The sequence below is a fragment of the Notamacropus eugenii genome, chromosome 5, assembly GCF_028372415.1.
Source record: "Notamacropus eugenii isolate mMacEug1 chromosome 5, mMacEug1.pri_v2, whole genome shotgun sequence".
NCBI lineage: Eukaryota > Metazoa > Chordata > Mammalia > Diprotodontia > Macropodidae > Notamacropus > Notamacropus eugenii.
In genome coordinates, this window is record NC_092876.1 from 352,934,398 (window position 1) to 352,948,943 (window position 14,546).

The 14,546-nt window shown below is 36.7% G+C and overlaps 1 protein-coding gene across 46 annotated transcripts in view; it reads left to right on the forward strand.

Moving 5' to 3' along the window:
- The window catches only part of ZBTB20 (zinc finger and BTB domain containing 20), a 1,002,935-nt gene that overhangs the window by 669,206 nt on the left and 319,183 nt on the right, over positions 1 to 14,546 (forward strand). For all 46 annotated transcript variants that reach the window (XM_072616769.1, XM_072616772.1, XM_072616737.1 and 43 more), the window contains one exon: positions 6,718 to 6,817. The gene's annotated coding sequence lies outside the window, so the exon portion shown is untranslated. The remainder of the gene's footprint in view (positions 1 to 6,717; positions 6,818 to 14,546) is intronic.

The window sequence follows — 14,546 nt, forward strand, 5'->3', positions numbered from 1 at the left end:
ATGTGTTGGTTGCATTTATCAAGGCAAGAGGAAGGCACCATGGAGAGCAATTAGAGAACAGGATGAGGATCAAAAGGATTAAAGATCCTTTACCTTATACATAAGTCTTGTTTGAGCAAAAAGATGGAACCCAATACCTTAATGATTAATGAAAAACCTGAGTTCTCTGAACTTGAATGTCTCCTTTTACTTCTGAGAGTGGTAAACTGGATTCAGATTTTGAAGTGGAGAGAGGTCAAAAGCCACTCAATAACAACATCTTTGGGTGTTTTCATACATACAAATAGCCTGTTATGTTGTTTTGATAATTTTGGGGATATGGTATAGAAGTTAAAGATGTGAACTCCACATTTAGTGGTTTAGTCTTAATTTTTTTTAATGAAAGCTTAACAAAAATGTGGGGTTTGCGTGAACTAAATTTTTTTTAGTTGGTACATGAATACACTCAGGAGGGTACATGAACTTATTCCTTTCTTTAAAAAAAACTATTTCAATAGAATCACTTTCTTTTGCAATTTTAGATATTTTATTTTATGCTTTTAAAAACATTATTCTCAGAGAGGGTCCATTGGCTTCACCACACTATCCTAGAAGTTTATGACACACAAAAATGAGTAAGAGCCTCACTCTGTAGGAATATCTAGTGGGTTCATTTCAGTCATAAATATATAGATATCAAACAACTTTTTATTTGTCATTTGCAAAATGAATTGAAGTAGGATGTGTGTGTAATGTATAAGATGAATCATCTCAATCCTAGGTATCTGCATCGTGGCTATGTGTATTCTCTTCATGGTTTAGATTTGCATAGCTCAGAGTTACCATACAAAGGATGGAATAAAAGGCACATTCTTTAAAAAGTTAGAAATTTAGACTATTTTAGTGATCCTTGTTACCATAAGAAAGATGCCTTCCCTTTGCCCTACCTAAAAAGAAGAGTTGATGAGTGAAAGGAAATCTCCCTGGAGGTTACATTGGAGCAAAAAGTAGGGTAAACTGAAGGCTTTACACAAGACCAGAGAGAAAAAAGTTGGCAGAGACACAAGGAGATGCCGCCAAAAGTTCTCCATTTACAGTACAGAGATGGGTGATTATGTTAGAACCACTTTTACCACTTCCCTAGTGTATTAAAGCAAGAATAGGTCAAGCCAGGGAAAAGGAATAACATCTTGATGAACCTTTCCTTTCCTAGAGGCTTGGAGATGATGGAAACACAGCCTGATCCAAGTTTTTCTTCCTCAGTCCTCTTCTCCATTTTTTTTTCTCTTCTCCATTTTTTAAAAATCGTGACTTCCATTTTCCTTGTTCCCAGATCAAAATGTTAACCAATAACACAAAGCAAAAGCTTTCTGAGCTTATAGAATCAGTGCCTCTACTTCACTGACTTTCATAAGTCTATACTTACTTGTCATTCTCTAATTAGTTATATCAAGCTCTGTCTAATTTTGCATTATGATTTTCTTTGTGTGGGATTTCCTTCTCCACACCTTATCCTAAACCCCAAGAAATATTTAAGATATATATGATTTTCCTTCTCCTGTATCTTTCTGCTTTGAATCCTCCTGCTGGAACATTCCCTGAGAATCACCCTTAGATTTGTTTGTAAAATTACATCAAAACATCTGGACAACAATGCCTGATTGAAATCTTAAGACTAGCTTGCATTTATAGAGTACTAGTTTGGGGCACTAAGCATACTGTGCATCTCTTCTATCAAGAATTTTCACACCATCCAGGTCAGGTGGATTGGGAGCAGGTATTATTAACTGCATTGTACAGAAAAGGAAACTAACACCCAAGAGGTAAAAGTGATTTGCCCAAAGTCTCTCAGTGAGTCCATGAGGGGCCTAAGAATAGAATATTGAACTCTTCACTCTAACTTTGTTGGTATCTCTCAATTTCCTACAGAAAATAAAAGTGACCTAACATAGATGATCCCACACTTTAATTTTATAACATGGTATCATTATTTTACTACTCAGTTAAATGCTTTCTGAATTTGAATTGATTGGCCAACTTGGAAAACAATTTTTTCTAATGTTATCCTATATATATCTTGTTTGTATACTATCTCATGTTACCTCTTTACCCTGTTGGACTGTGAGCTCTTTGATAGCTGGAATTATTCTGTTTCTTACTATTACCTTTCTCCCACCTTTCTTTGTATTGCCAGTACTTAGCACAATGTCTGCTTTCCCCTTGATATTCCATCATAGTCCCTTAATAATAGAACCATAAAATTTCAAGTTGGAAAGGACCCAGATGTTGTCTAGTCCAACTTCCTTTTTCCCTGTCATAGGAATCCCCTCTATAATGTCTCTGACAAAAAATCATTCAGTTTCTGTATATCTTCACTGAAGGGATACTCACTACCTCAGGAGGAGCACCCCCTCAGCTTTGAGATAGACAGATCATAGGGAACTTTTTTCTGTCTTTTGGACCAAAATGATTCCCTGTAACTTCTACTCATTGGCCTAAGATCTTCCCTCTGGAGCTACAGAGAATAAGTCTCATGTGCCATGTATAATAGACTTTCAGATCAGCTATCACGCTCTTCTCTCCAAGTCTTCTCTTCCTCGGACTAGTGATATCCACCTCTTCCCACCAATCTTCACATTCCTTTACTTCAGAAATTCAAAGCATCTCTCTTGAAAGCTGAACATCAAACATCCAGGACATCATCAGACTTTGCTAATAGTGAATAAGTCTGCGCTTCCACCTGCGTGCCAGGTGGTAGCGCATCCCTGTAGGAATTGAGGCAGAGGAACACATTATTTTACTCTGGTCCACAGTATTATTCTCAGCTTTTGATAGTCATTCTGTTATCCTAGAGGAAAAAGCATCTCCTAGTTCACAATATACAGTCACTATGATACCATTTTATGACGCCACAGCCAACCCATTCGTGTTCATCAAGCCGAGAGGACATGGGTGCAAGGCTGTGGTCACAAAGACAAATTATTGCTCAGTAATTATTTTCGAAGCAGAGAATTCTAAACATGGAGGAACCATCTCTCCTTAATGGGAGCCAGAAATCCTGTAAGTGCTTGAAATGGCATTCACAAGTCTGAATGGTAAACAGACAAAAACAGGAGCGCACCAGTTGCACAAATGACTTGCTTGTCACAAACTTGTCATTGCAGTAATCTAACATTTCTTTCACAAAGCGAGATGGAAAGTATGGAACAAACAGGCCCTGCTGACGTTTTGGCTCTGCTAAGCCTTCCTCTGAGCTAAAGCATCTGCAGCATCTCCCTGTTCTAGACCCTTTATCTGCTGAAGTTATAGTTGATATTGTACATGTCACAGAAATGTTTGACTATTGCATTAACAAGTTGATGACAAGTAAGTTATTCCTGCCACCGAAATATTCCCATTTTTAGCAGTCTACCATTTTGACCTTCATTTTATTAAACATGTTGGCAGTATACCCTAACAGAACAGAACACTAGTGAGACACCAGAATTTTTTGCCCCAGGCCTTGTTCATATCACTACAGCCTCTACAGATATGCAACTGCTGCCTCTTTGATACAGGAGCATTGAAACCCTAAGCATAGAATTTTCCTGAAGTATGGAAGTCACCCTGTAGAAGCAAAGTATAACAAACCCTAGAGGACAATCATGGGATGGCTTTCTGTGTTTGGGTAAAGTGAGCAATGTGGAACATGTTTTCTCTGTCTCACAGCCTCTGGTAAGCATTGTAGAATCCTAACAGCAAAGCTTTGTGATAGAAAAACTGAACAGAAATATTCTATGAGCTTAAACCGAGTGTGCTGGGGCTGCCAGAAAACAGTGTTGGCACTCTTCTCCAACCCTCCCTCCACCAAAGGCATCTGGATCCATCTAACCTGAACCATCACAGTACTCTCATCTCTTCTTGTTCCCACATGTGCTTTGTCGCTTCATCCTGCCCTACACCTGAAACAGAGATATGTCAGGAATATATCTCTTACCCCATCTTGCTTCATCTCCATCACTGACATCATGCTATGGATTAGCCAGCAGGGAGGGCTCACACACCACAGCAACCACTGAATCTTGTCATTCTATTTCTGTAACCCTCCTCCTGTCAACTTTCTCAGGAGAAGCCATTTCCCAGACCTTGGCTTTCACTGAGGGTATCATTTCATGAACCTTAAACTTATAATTTGGTGGAACAATAATCAGTAATAAAAACTTGGTTTATTGTGCCCCTTAATATGCCTCCTCCCCTGATTCCTCAGGTATGTGTGTATTGAAGACTTTGCTCCTTAAGACACTGACCATTAAGGAAAATCAAACTTCTGTTTGGGAGAGTCAGGTGACCTGCATTGTGTCTAACTTCATTCTAATTTGTTGTGGATCGAGTTAACATGTCCTTGTCTGTCCCTGGGTCAAACCTCTGGCAAGAAAAAATCTTGCATTATCAGACTTATTTTCTGGATAGCACCCCAGGGGCTTTTAAACTAAAGAGTTTTGTGTTTTTGAAAGATTATCATTATTCAATGAAAACTCAAAATTCTTGCCAGAACTCTAGTGGGTCTTAACTTTATTTCGGAGCTGGCAAATTGCTTGTAGTACTGTCTGGCAATTGAAATACTTTGTTCCTATTATCCTCAGTATCTCATCATGCAATCTACACCTCAGCTTCAGTAGGACATGTACTTCAGAGGAACAGGTGGGAAGGGTTTACTGGCTACTCTTTATGTGAGGAGAGCCCTTCTGCTTTACAACTGCAAAGGTATCATCCAGGAAAAAAGGAGGAAGAGTTGCATGCAACTCCACTTGTATTTATGTGCAAGGGAAACATTTAAAGAAAACATTAAGAGAAGCTCATATAGAACTGCATTTAATGATATGCAGTTGAGTTTGCTGCCTTAATGATGGGAGGATAATGGCATAGAGTTTTCTTCTCCTCCTCCGTAGAGTTTAAAAGACATAGAAGGAAGAAGCCTTAATTTACTTTACAAAAATGGAAGTTCTTTTAAAAGAAGTTACTTTAACAAATATTACAGCACAAGTAGGATCAATATGGTGTGCTCTTTGCATGGTCCCATCTTTGGTTTGCCAAACCTGGTTTGCCAAACGCCAACCTGCGTTTTTGTTTTATTTTATGTTTTGTTTTTTTTTTTAAAAGAGAGGAAAGAGTAGAAATGCCCAATCCATCTCTATGTAGTACTTGATAAATATTATAGAATCTTCGAGATGAAAAGGACTTTAGAAATCATCTCATTATTAAACTAGAGGATATATTTCGGGTGGTTCATAAATTTGGATGTGAAAAAATTACATCTTTATTTCCATTAGCCTCTAGCTGAAATTTGATATTTCCTTCTGTTGTTGTTGTTGATGATGATGGTGATGCTGTCATTATTTTGAGACTAGATAGCCCTGTCTCACCTGTGCCTGAAAGGCACTGACAACTTATAGGTTCACATCCTACCAGTGACCTGTACAGAAGCTGTAACCTGCTCAATTTTTCTACCAAGGGCTATTCCACCCTTTCTTAGGCAGCCTGATGACCATCCACTCCCACGGGCTAAGCAGATCAGTCCTGGACTTTGTGCATGTACACAATTACCTTTCACTGTACTACAATTCAGAATTCCTGAAGTCAGGCAGTCCTTCAGCCTCAGCTTCCCCCAGGCATGTGACAACACACCTGGCCCATTCATTTTAATTATTAAAATGTGTGTGCATATATATGTATATGTATATATATGTATATATATATGTATATATATATATATGTGTATATATATATATATATGTATATATATATATATATGTATATATATATATATACATATATATATATATAGTTCTGAGGAGTCCATGAGATCCTCATTTAACCCTCCAAGGCATCTATGAGACTAAAAAGGTTAAGAAAGACTGATGTAATATAACTCCTTCATTTTACTGATGAAAGTACTGGATTTGGACCAAATATCCCATAGCGTGTGACAGAACCAGTCCTAGAATCTGGCTCTCCTTGCTTTTAGGCCAATTCTTTTTCTACTGTAGCAAGCTGCCCTCTTGCAGTTCACATTTATTATCTCTTTCTTTTAATGAAGTAATTTCCATAATATTAATTTACCTTCAGATGATTAAGTACTGTTAATCAGGACATAACTGATAGGTCCTGTCAGTTTTATTGGTTAGGACTGATATGCTGGGGAATGCACTTTTAAAAAAAATTTTAGAGCTGTTTCTTTCTCATTTTTATTTGACCGGTTCTCTGAATCTTTCTTATTTCTAAACAAATTTTCTTTCCTTGCCAGCTTTCAAAAAAAAGTGGCTTGCTATATTTTTTATTTAGTTTGGTACCTGAAAAACATGTTTTGGTTTTAAGGTTTCTAATGGGTCTATTCCTTTAATAGAAATTCATTTAAGTAGGTCATATTATACCATTCTTGGATGTTTTGTAAAAGCCTTTTTATCAGATTAGAAGGAGTCTGTTTTTTATTCCCACTTTAGTCATTTTGAGCTGGTCCTTGTAATTGTTAGTTTCATGAAAACCGTTGATTAAGTCAAAACATCAACTTTTTTATTTGTTTGTTTTGGTTCTTCTTGGCTAATGCAAGGGGGAAAAAGCATTTACCTTTTTCAGTTATGGTAATTATATACTCTGTTTTTCATTTATGCAAAACTTAATTTGTATGGGGTTTTTTGTTTCTTTTCTCTCCTTATTTTTGCATTTTCCAAACATCTGTACCATGGCTGATGGCGAGAGCAGCAGAGGCTGGCATTTTTCCCCCACGTTGCGAGAGAAAGAGAATTGGCTGGAATGAAACCTTGCTTTCCATATGGTCAACCTGAAATGCAGCATTGAAAAGGTATCGTTTCATTTTTCTTTCCTGAAACCAGAGGTGAAAACCACAAGCAAACAGAAATATAGGTGCCAAACCACCTGTTGATTTGCACTAAAGGGGAAAAAAGCCCTTGGCAACACATTTTTAGCCTTATCTAGTTGAAAAGGCTAAATGGATATCTGTGTCTCCATAGCGTCGGTCTGTACACAAACATCAGCTATATAAGCTGATACATTAACCCCCTTACCTGAGAAGACCCTTCCTTAGTTAATAAGTGAGATACTCAGTACACGACTGATTCCCTATTTACTCCTTTCCCAAAAATGCCATTAGATAAATTTACATAGAAACCTACTGGCTCCTGAGAAATTGAGTATTTTGTGAGGTGGTTATGCAGTAAGCTGATAAAACAATGCTATTACTTTCCTTCCTGTGGCTCAGTTTTAACTAACAAGAAACTGCATCAAAGTGACCAATTCCATAGCTGTGACAAAATGCGTGTTCCTATGACATTCAATCAACTCAGAAAACTAGTCAGTTCAGTAAAAGAATGGGTCAAACCAGTCATAAAGTATCACATTTGCAAAACTGGAAAATCAGTAGAAGAATGTTAAGCTCCACTTTCAGATCTGTTTTTAATGCCCCTTTCTGTAAAACTGGGCATCTTGTTTTCTTGGTGACTTCAGCTGTGCCTATACATCATTACAATTTGGGAGGGGATGGCCCAGACCTGTGAGTCCTTTGGTTTGGGGGACTCCTGGTGTGTAAACTACCTTCACCATGTAGATCAGCAGCTTCTGTAACTTGCAGTCTGAGGGAGTTACCTGGGGCACGGAAAGTTTACAGAACCTGTCTATAACCACACAGCTAGTATATTCCCAAGATAGGACTTGGTCCCAGCTCTTACTCCTCCCAAGCCTCTATTGAGTTTTACCTGCAGTCTCTCTATATCATTGCTGTTCATATAACCAAAGCTGTGATACTCAATGACTTTGGCCTGGCAAATAACAGAGGGAGTGGGATGAGGGAGGAGGACAGGGAAAGGAGGCAGTTTGATCTGCCTGATTCTATTGGCAAAATAACAAAAATTATTGAAATTAAATTGATCACTTGCAGAAGGATTATTTGGGCATTAGTCATTAAGACAACTTCAAGAAAAAGGAAGGACAAACTTTATTAACATTGAATTCAAGCAAGCCAGATACAATGAACTCCTAGTGTATATGTACCTGGGAAAATGATGAAGACAATTCAGGCTCTTGAACTGCTTTGATAGAACAACTATAAGATGATCTGAGGTTATTTAAGGAGAAAATGATAAACAACATTGATTTGCAATACCATATTTTATTTGCTCTTTGTAGTTCCTGCCTTTCTTTGCCTATGAAGTTTCTTGAATTAACTCTATTTTGCAAATTCCTTCTACCTGAACTCAATTATGTACAACCTTGATTATGTATATATAATTGTGTGTGTGTGTGTCTGTGTGTGGCATTAGGACACTGATTTTACTTCATCCATTTGAGTCTTAGTGTTATGGAATATTTGTTTTTGCCAGGTGGACCTTCAGCTCTAAGCAATGTTTCCTTAGAGAGAGAAGATCGTTATCATGGGGCAGAAGTGTGCATGCTATTGATATGCATTCATGTGGTGAGAATGCCTTGTCTAGTATAGAATGATGTCAAGGGACCAGTTCTTTGTCAAAAGAAATGATATTTTATGTACTCTGAAACAATGATGAAATGTAGGTTTGCAGTACTATCAGAATGGAAATAAGCAGTGCCAGGCGTAACATTTACAAGGCCTGCTACAATTTCCAAGTGCTTTATCTATTAGGCTACCCTGCCTTGAAATTGTGTGGCTTGGTGTACACAAAAATAACTTGATAGGTCTATACTTTATAATGTTAGATAACAAAGTTAAACTCTGTTCATAAGCTTAACCAAAACACTGTAACTTGTAAATGTGACCAGGATAACTAAGATGATTAATTATGCATTAATAAGTGCTGCACTTCCTTAGGATTACTGACCACCTGGGAACAACTGATGGTCCAATTAAAGAAACCTAGCCAGTTGTTAATCTCTAAGAAATTCCTTATGTCAAGGCCATTATATCAACTCTAAAGTGAACTATTGACTACCCTTTAGAACTGCATGCATTGAGAGGTGATGTTGCTAAATTTTATTCTAGCTTCAGTAGACTGGACACATAATTACTTGGTTATTTCTTCACATGGCTCAAGACTATGTTAAGGACTAAATTTCTCACCACACGGACTTTACTCAAAAACTGGCTTCATAATTCAAAAACAGGAATTTTTAAAACCTTAGAAAATTTATTTTTGGTTGGCCAAACAATTATATAAATTTATTGATTTGAATTAATTGCTATGAAACTTAAAACTTCATGATTTGAGCTAGTTTTGTAAATGTGAACTTGGGGGAAAAACATTTAACTTTAATAGGTAACACTATTTCCATTTCTATAGGGCTTTTTGTTTGTTTGTTTGGTTTGGGTTTGGTTTTGGGGGACAGTCATTGACAGACTGGTAGATTGGGAGAATTCTCTATTTATGGTTTACTTGTTTTAGCAAAACATTTAACAAAATCACTTGTGCTATTCTTGGTAAAGATGGAGAGAAATGGGCTATCAGTGGTGTCAGTATTTCCCAATTATATTCTAGTCTTAATTTAATCTTAATCTTTTATTTAAATTTGGGCCATACCAAGGAGTTTGCAGAGCTAAGGGCCATGAGTCTGACATGTTTGAATTGACAAAACAGTTAAGTGAATTCAAAGTTCATTGAATAGGAGAGCACAAAGATTACAATATGGGCTTAGAAAAGAATCTCTCCTGAAGTACAGCGGTCTTAGGTTCTGTATTTGGCCTTATGTTATTTAACAATTTTATCAATGCCTTGGCATTGGTATATATGAACTGCCTTTCATATTTACATATGGCAGAAAGCTTGAAGTGACAGCTAACATACTAGGTGATAGTTAGAAGCCAAAAAGATCTCAACAGGGTAGAATGTTGGGTTGAATACAATAATATACAATTTAATAAGGATAATATTATATCTTATACTTGAATTTAACAAATAAATTTTATACATGTGAAATGGGAGAGGCATGGCTAGATATCTCAGTTCATCTGAAAAGTATTAGAAAATTTTAGTGAGCTTCAAGCTTAATATGCTTCAGCAGTGTGCTACAACAGCTCAGAAAGCTAATGCAATATTGGGATCCGTTAATAGAGGTATGGTGTCCAGGAAAAGGAAAATGACAATACTACTTACTGTAGTCTACCCTGATCAGACCATATCTAGATTATTGTGTGTTCTGGGGACCATATTTTAGGAAGGAAATTGATAAACTGGAGAATGTCCAGGGATGGGCAGCTAGGATGGTAGAATATTTCAAGATCATGCCATTTGAGGCTCCATTTGAAGTAGGGATGTTTAATCTAGTTTAGAGAAAACCTAGGATGGGAATGAGAGGTGGAGTAAAACATGAAAGTTGCCTTCAAAGCCATTTATGTGGAAAAGGGCTTAGAGTCATTCTTTTTGATCTAGGAACATTACCAGGAGCAGTGGCTGGAAATTGCAAGAGGAAAATTTAGGTTCAATGTCAAAAGAGGGAAAAACCTTTCTAACAAATTAGAACCATCCATAGTGTTTTAGGAGGTACTGAGGTAATATTCACTGGAAGTCTTCAAGCAAATACTTGATGACCACTTCCTAGATATGTTATAAAAGGAATTGTTGCTTAGCTAAGTTTTTTTTTTATTTAACGATAATCATCTAATGATGGTCTCTGAGACCTTTTCCATTTCTGAGATTTGAGGATTCTGTTAAATGAGTCACATACCTCACCAACTCCTCTCACTCATTCTGTTCCAAATGCTTCATCCAATGTCATCTCCCAACAGAAATGACCAGTGGGTAGCAGAAACACTATGGCACATTTTTGGTTATGACAACTCTACTGTATTTTAAAATATAACTAAGCAAATGTTATGCATATTGTGAATAATTAATACGTCAGTCTCAGTCCCCTGACACTACTATATCATCATCTGTTTAGATGATTTGGTTTGGTTCCTACCCATGTTTCCTGGATGAACTGTCCCTATTTTCTGCTATGATAAACATAGCAGGGAGGCTGCCTCCAAATAGCATAAGGATCTCTCTTCCTGTGGAGGTATCACCTCCTGTAATCTTTTATGTCAGATTTCAGGTTCTTTTATTGCCATGTTGATAAAATAATGATTGACACATTGATACAGTGATACAGTGATGAAAGCATTTCCCAAAAGTCCTTGATTATCTTCCTCCAAATACTTACTCAAAACAAATGTGTGTTAGTTGTCTGAGGAGGCTATTTATCTGCCCAAAGCATGGAGGAAATCTGAACAACTGTGGTCCATTGGAGGTCAAGGATTAGACTTTCACTGGAAAACCTTTTCTTGAATGGGGAGGAACTTGTTCAAAAGAAATATTGGATTCTAAGAAACAAGCACCTGCACCAGGAAGACGCTGCTTAATTGCTCTGAAAATTGTGAGGTCTTTTAATGTGTCTTGTTTGTGGGTTGTTTTTAGATGAACTGTATTAAAAGTATTCTTGAAAAATGATTTTATTACTTAGTTTATCATAGATGAACTCTCAAATCACTCTTTTTCAGCCAAGTCTTATAGTGGTACTTAAAAAGGTTAAGTAGGTGTATCTAATTATCAATAATTAGCATTATCAATAATAATGGTAATAATACCTCAGGTTTATATAGCATCTTAAAGTTTACCTTTCTCATATCTCTTTGAGTAGTAAAAGTACTATTATACCTATTTCACAAATGAAACGATGAAAGTGTTATGGTCAGTGAACCTCATGTTTGAGTTAAGACTTCAGCCTTACATTTTCTAAGATTAGTCCAGTTTTTCAGAAGCTGGTAATTGCTGGTATTGAAGGATGTACTTCTAAGGGCAGGGAGCTCACTGCGTGTCTAAGGATCACATTAGATGGTGCTGTAGTATCTACCTTTGTATCTCCAGCCCATGGTACAAATGTCTGGTAAGGATAGAGGATAATCCTTATGCACAAATAACCATGAAACTAGGGATAATATGATAAGAAAAAGAGAGAGATCCTGGCAAAGTGTTTTGAGAAATCTGAGTAAAGAGAGATGACTTACAGCTGGGGAAGGTCAAAGACTGGGGAAGTGACCTTAATTTGGACCTAATAGAAAGGAGAGATTCCAATGGTACAAGACAGGGGGAAGCCAATATAGTATAAGAGATTATGTTAGCAAATGCATAAGGTAGAGAGAATGGAATTACAGGTTGCACACTTAGTGTGGATGGCCTTGACTGTTAGGTTAAAAAGTTGTGTTGAGTATACTTGGCTCCTAGACTTGGATTTTAAAAGTCCTTACAGTTTCTCAGCTGCAATTTGTGCATTCTGCAGCTTAGGCAATCATTCTGATGGATCTTCTCCTTCATAATCTTTTGCTGATATGAGTCACAACATGGGTCCTCTTCTCACAAGGTTTCTCTTTCATCCCTCCCTTACAACATAATGATGTAGAGCAAAGAACACGGGGTTTGGAATCCAAAGGCCTGGGTTTGGCTGCTGGTCCAGGTGCTAACTAGCTCTGTGAACTTAAATGGATCACTTGACTTTCTCATCAATAAAATGAGAATAATAATACCTGCACCTTACAAGGTGGTTATGAGGAATACACTTTGTAAAATTAAAGTATAAAGAATATGTGTTATTGACACTATTATCATCATAATTATGGCAGAAAATAAGGTTGCAATAGAGTTTTTCTGTACTGAAGGTATAAAATTCTTTGTGACCAGTTTCTCTCCAAACAAAAGAAGACAATTTTCTGTTTTATAAGAAAGAGTGATTCTTATCCCAGCTATTTCCAGCAGTTAATCAATTATTAAGCAGATATTTGAGTAATGGTTCCAGGCAAACATGACACTCTTTAGCTGTAACTCTTGTCCTTGATGTGCTTCCTTGTCTTTGTTCATGCCAATCCCTATCCCTGGTTTGGACTACCAGTCTCTGTCTTCCTCTTTTCCCCCCTTTCTTTTAGACCCAACTCTGATGCTTTCTCCTATACGTAGCCTTCCCTAATAACGTACTTAAGTGATTTTCCATGACACTTTTTGCCTAATCCAGTTCTTTGTCCCAAACATATTCTCCCTTTATTACTATTACTTATATTATTATATGTGTGCTTATGTATAATACTTCTCTAAGAGATTGTAAGCTGTTCCCCTAAACCATTCTAATTTTAGTATTATGTGGTAATAGAGCAAACAAGCTCAAGCTCCCCCAGGGCAAAGGTCCATGATATTATATTCCTAGTATCTGGCATAATATCTTGCAAATAATAAGTGTTTAACAAATATTTGTTAAATTGAATTGAGGGGGGCTCCTGTAACAGTAAGCACCCCTCTCCTGTTAGTATCCTTTTATCAAGTTTTTCCTCCCCAAGCTTTTTCTGTAAGCCAGATGATTAAAAGGGTTCTTTCCTACTTTCAAGCCGTTTCTAGATGATCTGCCTCTAGTAAGTTAATATACTCTTTTTGGAGGCCATCAAAATTTCCCCCACCTGCATCAAATCATACTACTTTCTGATTCCAATTCTCTCAACAGATACGTTTTCTGCTTTGTCTCCTTTCCCCATGGCCTCCAGGTTATAAACCTTTATGAGGAAGGAAGGAAAAAGGAGATATCATTTTCATTTCCTGGTCTCATTGTCTTCTTGCCTGTCAGTCACTTCTGACATTAACATTCTTAGAACCTACATTTACATGCACATGAGGTCATCTTTCAATCTACTATAAAAAGAGGTCATATGTGATACAATCCACAATAAATTGAGATAGGGAACCATATCTTTACAATCTAATAGAAAGCATTCTCTCTCAGATAAGCTGTTTTCATTTGTTTTTAATTTCTAAATTTTTCTGCATGTAAAATGTGATAGTCTAATAATAACATTTTGAGTCATTGAAACAGATGAAAATGAAGCACAGGGCATAGTCAGCATGTCAATGTATAATCATTTGCAACATTTTATTAATAAATATAAAATAATAATAATGATATAGTGTATTAACAGAATCTGGGCTGCTCTCTGTAAGAATGAATAAACATAACAACTTCCTTGGCTCTGTACCCAGATTACCCAAAAAAAGAAACCCAGTTGGGTGCCAAAAAGAGTGAACCAGATAAAGTTTGATGGGCTCAAGATATTCACATGTTTTAGCTTGCCCCTTTTCTGACAAAACTTTATAAATGAAGAGATAACCATCTTAAAAATTCAAATTCTCTGCTCTAGCCAGTGGTATAGTGCTTATGTTGTTTAAAGATCTGAAAAACAACTTACCTTAGGTCCCTGAGATTAGCATTTGTAAAACAGTCTAAGAAGAAAAGGATATCACACATATGTATGCACAGACCAACCAAGAATATCTAATTAAATGAAACGTATTAAAAGTTTACATGGAAGTTTCTTTAAAATAACTTTATTGCTTGGTTCATCATGGATGAAATCTCAAGCCATTTTTTTTTCTCCAAGTCTTCTTTTTACAAGCACTTGCAGGCTTAAGTGAATACATTATCATTTTATAACAATGCTAATAATAATTAATATTTATGTGTGTCTTAAGGTTCTCCTTCTTCTTCACATCTTTTTGAGAATATGGTTGTTGTTCTTCAGTTACTTCAGTCTT